The sequence below is a fragment of the Tauraco erythrolophus genome, chromosome 1 (genome assembly GCF_009769465.1).
Source record: "Tauraco erythrolophus isolate bTauEry1 chromosome 1, bTauEry1.pri, whole genome shotgun sequence".
NCBI lineage: Eukaryota > Metazoa > Chordata > Aves > Musophagiformes > Musophagidae > Tauraco > Tauraco erythrolophus.
The window spans coordinates 112201876-112210250 of NC_141465.1; positions in this window are offsets into that span (position 1 = coordinate 112201876).

Genomic DNA, 8375 nt, shown 5'->3' on the forward strand with positions numbered 1-8375 from the left:
CTTTTCACGGTTTGTGACAGGCCATTGCTTTGCGTTCTTGTGCACAAGAGTCAAAAAGGCTTAAAACTCTCACACTTAGCACGGGACAGTTGTGCAGTCAGTTGAAAGTAACTCAGCTGCTTAATGAGTTATGGCTCTTTCTCTTCTTTGCCCCAAGGGTTGTACACATTCTGAAAGAACCTGGAAACTTCACAGGTGTTAAAGCATAGGACGAAATTAGTAACACACAAAACCCTGTAGCTTAGGGACAATAGTCTGCAGCTCAGAGTAAGACGTTAAAACTTGATTGAATACTTAGGCCAGGTTCTGCTGCCTTTTGTTACAGACTAAACTGAATAATAAAATGAGATTTCAGCATGTTCTGCTGAGCAAGTGGCTCTGGTTAGACCTTGGTAAAGGCTTTAAAAGTTAAGAATTCCTTCTTAAGTAAATCACTGTAGTAGCTTTACTTTTTTTAAGGTGCTTGGAGCAGAGGAGGATGCTGAAAGAGATTCTATCCTATGCTTTAGTCATCAATTAAACTAGGGAATCTGGCACCTGAAGTACTGAGGGAAGGATTTTTCTTGGAAACCTATTCCAAAGGATGTTATCTCTACTGATGCAGTGGAGCACAGACCTCATGTATAAGCATGTGACACTAGGTGCTGGAAGATCAGTGTCACTAAGTGCAAAGGGTTTTGTGGGTTTTTTTGGTGTGGTGTGTTTTTTTGGTTTTGTTTTTTTGGGGTGGTGTTTTTTTTTTTTTTAAGAACTAGTGTGGCTCCAGCAGTATCTTGTCTGCAACAACAAAACCAAATAGAGAAAAGATAAATTAGTCTCACTGGAGGTACTGAAGAGGGAGTACAGGTGAGAGGACTGGTGCTTTCTAAGGCCAACCAATCCTACTCATGGCAAGCATTTTTCTTCTAGTTGGTGCTTTTAGCAGCACCCTAAGCCTTCTCACAGCCAGGGGCAGGAGCAATACCATAGTGTGTAGCTTCCCATAGTAGTGCCCAGTTTTCTTCATTGACTATAAGCAACTGAATCATCAAAATACAGAGCCCTGTTATTGGCTGCTTTGAGCTGCCTGTTGTTCACCTCTGCTCATCCATCAGGCGATTATGTACAGTAAACCCTAAGAATACTTCCATCCTCTTCCTAGAGCTAAAGAACAGTAAGTCAGACCAGACTTCAAAACCATGTTTGGCATGTGGAAGAGTACTTCTGTGTTGGTACTGCTGGAGCGGTAGCATCAAGGGTTAAGTTTTTGTAACAGACTACTGCTTGCTTAGATTATTGCTGAATTGGAAATTATGGTTCTGGCACCATAAAAGATATGAACTTACATTGCAAAATCAGTAGGATGGCATAGCAGGAAGCTTAGCCTGATCAAAGGAAAACTTTGTAGAGACATTTAAAGTAGAATTCTATCAGAACATCTAGTCCTGGATCTACAAAAAGAAGCTTTGCTGGCCCTGGAGTGATAGATTGTCATGTGTTCAGTTGCCTCTATAGAAGATACTGCTCTAATTTTCCTCTAATGAACCTTCATAAAAGAAGTCTGCACTGAGAACAGAAAAGTCTGGGGTTTTTTTTCAGATTTCTGGAACATTAACTATTTCACAGCAGCTAATGGTGTGGTAAGTGATTGATCCCTTATGATTAAATGGCTTATTTAAATTCTTACAGTGCTTGTTCTTTAATCAGAGGCAGAGGGGAATGAAAGCAGAAATCAGTGATTTGAGTTTTCTCGAGACTTACCGGAAGTGTTGTATTTTACTTTGCCTTTATTTTTTTTCTGAAAGGTTTAGTGGAACTAAAAATTGTGAAATTATGCAGTCTGAGAAGCTATTTTTTAAAATCAAATTTTTAAGTATTTTAAGCCACTAAAAGCTTAGAACCACAAAAAGATAAGGATTAAATAAATAATAAAAAAGGTAGAATCTTAAATTTATTTTCATCTACTGTATAACCTCTCTTAAGAACGGTTTGATCTAGAATGTTTCAATGGACTAACAGTGCATAGACTGACTACTATTAAATTTCAAATGATGCATTTTAACACTTGGTCAGGTATTTTGCCCCTCAGTGAAATATTCCTTTTATTATTTACTGCTTCTCTCATTTTTGCGACGGGTTTTACTTTCTTCATGGATGTGCGTGATGAAAATGATGGAGTCAAAATAAGATAATCTCTCTGGAATACCAAATATACTTGCTGCATATAAAGTTTTAATTCAGCAGATGGTAGCCTAATACGTCTCATACTGAATTTCATCCTTTTGTTCCTTAGCTTGTTGTAGGAAATGCAAAGATGTGCCCTAAGTGCACCGTCTTGTTTCACTGGAGGAGGCAAAGTGCAGACACTGGAGACTTTGCCCATTGCACAAAGAAAGCTGCTGCCTGTGCACAAAGCTCAGGCTTCCCCTGAGCTTTGGGTTGCTGGTTTGAGTTGTTGAGGACTTGCAGGACAGAAGATCCTCCTTCTAGCACTAGGTGAATGGACAGGCTTCGCGAGTCTAACTATTTCATAGGGAGCCCTGAGATGCTTCCAGGAGGCACGAGGGAGGGAAGGTAACCATGTGAAGGGGTGCATAAGGAAGTCTCATCTCTAAGTTCAGGGTAATACCAGCTGTAAAGGTGGTAGGAAGTCTTCAGTTAACTTCTGGGGAGAGGAGGAACAGAAAGCAGGATCACAACATACGTGTAACAGCTCAAACTGAAAAAGCTGCCACTTATGAAAAAAGCTGTAAAGGAAAAAGGAACTTGAAGCATTGCTATGACTGATCTTTGTCTCCTGGCTCTTTATTCATGTGAATTAGGGCTACTGGTTCCCTTAACTCTGTAGATGAGGATACTGGACTGTCAGTTGAGTTACTGAATTTGAGTGAAGGTTTTAACTTCTGTTACAGCTGATCGCCTGATTACCAGGGTATCTACAGATAATGTTGTGTCCTATGCAAATATTTCTGTATTTTTTATCTCCCTGTGATTAAGCCACAGCACAGCTCTTTGAAAAATATTCCAAAAATAGATAGATACATGTTTATGTAATCTTCCAAGTCAGATGTTATTTATTCGATGGGCCTTGATCAGTTTCCCAAACTGGTATTGATTTCAGTGGATGTTAATTCAGATAGTTTTCAGCTGACTTTCAAAAGTGGTGAAGGAGACAAAACTTCATGGAATAAAATGGTATTCAAGCATAAAATTTCCACATTTTTTTTTTTTGTTAAAACACATAACATGCATAATAAAACCTCTTAACATCTGCATTTTTAGATTTTTGAAGTGTCTTAAAAGCTGGCCTCTACTTCTTCTGGCTGAAAGAAGTAAATTTTAAATATTGTTTGACCATATTCTTCCTCCTTGGAATGTAGAATGCATATGGGAAAATAGAAAAAGCCCAAAGGCGTTCCCTGTGGAATGAAGAAACCCCATCCTGTCATTCAGATGTAACTCCTAGTAATTCAAAATACAGATGAAAACTGAAAGAGAAGATTCAAGATGTGTATATCGGTCTAAACACAGTTCGTGAATTTATGCTGTAGGGGCTTACTCACCCATGGCTCCAGCAGTAGGGCGATGAGGAAAGGCTCTGTTGGCTTCCTGCAGATATTTCTTCCCTATGCCTCCGCCGCGTACCATTTGTGTGCTCAGCCATCAGCGTTGTTTACCTGTGTGTTCTCCAGCCAGAGACAAGCTATGCCATCTATAGACGAGGACAGCAGGACTCAGTCTTCATCCATCGCCTCTGATCTATCAAAGCAGAGGAAGAACAGCACGTAGGTGCACAGGATCCTACCAGGAAACCTGTAACAGCGTCACCAACTTATGCTGCCTGTTGTTAACTTCTGCTGTCAGCGATGGCAGGTAGCTTTGGAGACTGACTTCAATGTATGGGTGCTTATTCCCCTTAGGATAGCCCTCCAAAGAAAGAGGAGGAGAGAGACTCTGCAAACAGAGATTTAGAAAGGGAATTGAGGGATTGGACTCCTGCGGGACTGGGGCTACCAGCCTTCTCTGACTGAGGAGCTCCGATGGCACATCTGGTACTTGTACCCAGTGCTAAAGCTGTAACCCAGCTGCTTGTTTGGAGGAATGGAGGCTCCAGGGAGGATCAGACACATCTGAAGGATGCTGAAGTAGAAATGACACCACGAATGGCACTTGACATGATTTGAGAAGTGATCACTGCTGGCGACCTCTGGATCATGCAGAGAGCAGAGCTGAGATTTACGGTGCTACCAGGGGGAATGATAATTAGGTAACCTAATCAGATTGCCATTGAAAAGCAGCTGGCTATAGGCCTGTGTACTTTGTGGATATTTCCACAGCCCATACTGAGCTGTGTAAGACCATACTTACAATACAACTGTGTTTATGTGCGCTCACCAATGATTCATATCTGCAGCAAAATACAGAATACACCTGTAATATCCCATACGATTGGCAGCAATACACAGATATGGGTCAATGGAGAAGAACGTGTCGCTGAATGACATTGCGAAGCGGCCACGCTTTGTGCAGGCTGAGCACAAAGCCTAACAACTGAAAGCTAAGGGCCTCGGTAATGCTGGTTTAATGCAACAAAATGTTAAAACAGTTTTCACACGGAGCGTGAAACAGACCCATGTGGGTAAACAGCTCCTACTAAACTGCAAGGATGTGTCACAGGATGCTATGCCAAAGTCCTTGCTGAGATTTTGCTCAGTCCTTACCTCCTACTGGATTCAAAGTAGGTTTGTCAGCATTTAGCCAATGGGCCATTAAATTGTTTTACTTGAAATGCTACACAGGGGCAAACTTAGCCGTGCTGAAAACAAGCCACTGCAACACCAAGGACAGATTTACGAGAAAGTACAAGAGGAGAAAAGAGATTAACGTGGGGGAGAAGAGGGGATTTTGATTTGTTTGCTTTGTTGTTTTTTTTTTTTATATAGTCACAAATCACAGGCAGAATTTTGCTAATTTAAATCCTTGTTTTCTCTTATCGTGTTTGCTCAGAAACACACACATACATATAACCCCTCAAACAGTTTATCTAGGTAGGAACTATCCATATCATGTACGTTGTGGTTGCTTCCGTCCTGCATTCCCGAGGGTGTAATCCTTGGTGCCGTTGGCACGCAGACACCCATCGCTATCAGCCACACGGAGAACTGACTCGTGGGAAGTGACAGCGATGCTGCGGAGCTGCCACTGCGTTCCAGACCGAGACGGACATCCAGGTCAGTTGTGTGATTAACCAGTAATTTACAGCCCGTGACAATACGGCACGGGCTGCTTTAATGGACATACACTGCGTCATGCCAGGGCCTGGAACAAATCTGGAGAGGGCATGCATGTCTGCAGCAGCTCGTGTGAGAGGGAACACGCTATTCATCCCTCCTTTCATGCATGGTTTGGCTGGAGCTGCACGAACAGTGCTGAGCTCGGCTCTGCGTGGTGTGCACGTGCCAGCGGGCAAGCTTACAACTGCGAAGCCAAGAAGGCTCCAGAAGCAGAAGGAACCTGCAGAAAAAGAAATGGTGATGGCAGTTGCAGCTGGAAGGTGTGATCCAAACAGTAGTGTCACCACTGTAACCAGCTGAAGTGAGGAGAGTCGGTGGACAGTGGCCATCACACAGCACATCTTCTTTGGAGCCATGGGGCTGGATGGAAGCAGAGAAAAGCCACGGAAGACAGTGTTCATCCTCCCCTTTCATTCAGCAGGTTCTTTGGCTTGGTCAGACCATATACATAAGCCTGACCCTGCCCCAAGCTTGATGGCATTTGATTTCCACCTCCCATCTCAGTTCGCAACCATGCAGTTTTAACTGCCTAGCCCTCCCCAAGTTCAGATTATTTCTGTCTCTGACTTCTCTTCCAAGACCTTATGAAAACTAGAGACTGAAAACTATGTGATGCTAAGATAAAATTATCAGTTTAACACAAAAATCTCATGAATCAAATCAAGACCAAGGATGTATCTGTTGTGCCATGCTGACTTACCTTGAGCCATTATTTACAGCTCTCATTAAATAACATATTTGAAATTCAGACTTGAGGTGGATTTACTATGTCATCCTGCCAAAGGGCTGAGATTCCTGAGCATGATAGACCTCATCCACTGAGGCCTGGACTGAGGAGACTGACAAGAGAGGCTGGTTTGGCCGCTGCCAGAAGAGCTTTGTCCTCCTTGGCCCCCAACATGTGCTCCCAGCTTGGGGGACAAGGTCAGCGCTACACAGGCTACGTGGCCCTACTGGCAAAAGGAGCTGGCCAGAAAACAGGAAATCCATGTCACAAATGATAGAAGTTCCTGACTTTTTTCCCCCAATTTTGGATAAAATGAACTACTTTTTCTTCTAAGGAGAGAGCAAGTAAGAGGCATGTCTCAGATTAACCAGCAGCTGATTACAAGCTTTTTCTTTCCCATTCAGTCCCATACCCAACATTGCCCAGTTTGTTGAAGCCATTTGGTTGCAACAAATGTCCAGTTTGTGATGAAAACCTCTTTTGTGGGAAGGTGCCTGCTGATGCCTTCCTGGGGCATCCTGGACCTTGTAAGGAAAGAGCAGACCCTCCAGGTCAGCAGAAGTAACAAACATGCTTTCTCTCTGCATTTTAAATCCAGCCTTGGCCATTGCCACCACGAATTGGCTACGCAACAAAAGACACCTGGATGCTTCTCTGATCATTGGCAAATGCAGCTTTACACTGACTTTTTTTCCCAGTGAATGATTCAAGATTCTGCATTCAGAGGAAATAAAACCTCGTGGCGCTTCTGCAAAGGTGTACAGATGTATCCGGATCTCTGGGCTGGTAAGTCAAGCTGAACTCAATAAAATTGCTCCCAGCTCCTGAAGTCAGCCCACAGCCCAGTGACTGAGTGTTTTCCCGGGGAAGCAGGGTGGGTGGGCAACTAATGTAACACCAGTTCTCCTGTGGAAATATCCCCAAGGATTTGTGTATCTTGAGCACAGTCTCGGTTTCAAGGCCAAACAGCAGGTTCTAGTGGTGGTAAAGTGATTTTTACTCTGTTTTATTTTTCACTAAGATCTAAACACTGAGTTTATGTTTTCTTTTAAAACAATTTCATATTATTTTATACTAGTAGATCATCTTTTTTAGAAGCAGTCTTTCTTCTTACAAAGCACACATTTATTCTTCTGTTCCACCAAACAGCCATGATATGCCTAGAAGAATATTCGCAACACTCTTTGATTTATCAACATACTTTTCCAAAATTAGAAAGAGATGTTGTATTTACACATGATTAGTTCAAATATTCAAACATGAGCAAATCTACCCACTGGTCTCCAAAAGGATGGAACAGTAATAATTTTCCACTCTGGAATTACTCTTCCTTTTGGAAACTACAGAACCTTTCACAGACGTACTTGGTCCTGTGCTTAGGACAATAGGCTCTGACTTGCGTGTGACTCTATATTACAAATAGCACTGGTGTGTTGTCTATGATGTAGCAGAGCAACAGCACAGAAAACTTATTTTTTTAGAGCACTATCTGACTTGCACATACTCTGCAGGTGTGCAGAGCCAGCCATGGGCAGCTTGAGCCTGCTTGGTCAAGCTGGGCAACTCCATCTGCTTGAACTACAACTCTGCTTGGGTTTATTTTTGTTCTTTTCTTTCCAGAAGCTGTAGTACAAGTTTCTTTCGGAGGCATATGAATCTGACTAATCCTTCAGGAATGTCTGAGAGGAGGAACTTCCCACAGAAAAGCACTGTTCCTTGCAGCATAAACTCCCACCCGATGCATCTGGCCCCGGGACAAAGCTCACACAGTGTCAGGAAAGACCTTACTTGCTCCTGTCCGCCTCTGCATACATGTAGTCACAGATCTCATCACACTTCCCTTCTGCAGGGGAAAAAGAGCCCAATGCACTCTCATTTATGTCCTTCAAATGTTTTGCACTCTTCCAGAGATTTGCAAACCACTTACCACTTTCAGAGCATGCAGACAGCACCCATTGTTGTAACTCCCTATCTTCAGGTGCTCGTCTCTGCCTCCTGTAGCCAGCCTAGCACAGGACCCAAACTCAGTGCTCTTTGCTGCAGGTGCCAGCAATAATGCCTACAAAGATGTAACCAATATAAAAAGCTTCGTAGCTTCTTCCACTGCTATCAAAAGTCAAACAGGTGATTGCCACCTCTCTGTGAGCATTGGTGAACTCAAATAACTCCTTTCCCTTTTCAAAATCACACACTTCAGCTGTCTTTAAAGGAAAGCAAAAAAGAAAGGCAAAGGAAGTTCAGACTCTGACAAGAAGCTCCACTTAAATTCCCACCCCTCGCCCCCACGTTTGTACCCCAGCTTTCTTGTCTGTTGAACAACATGAAAAAGTCATGTCCTTAGCTCACCTTTACTGAGACCTGAGGTGTCTCATCGT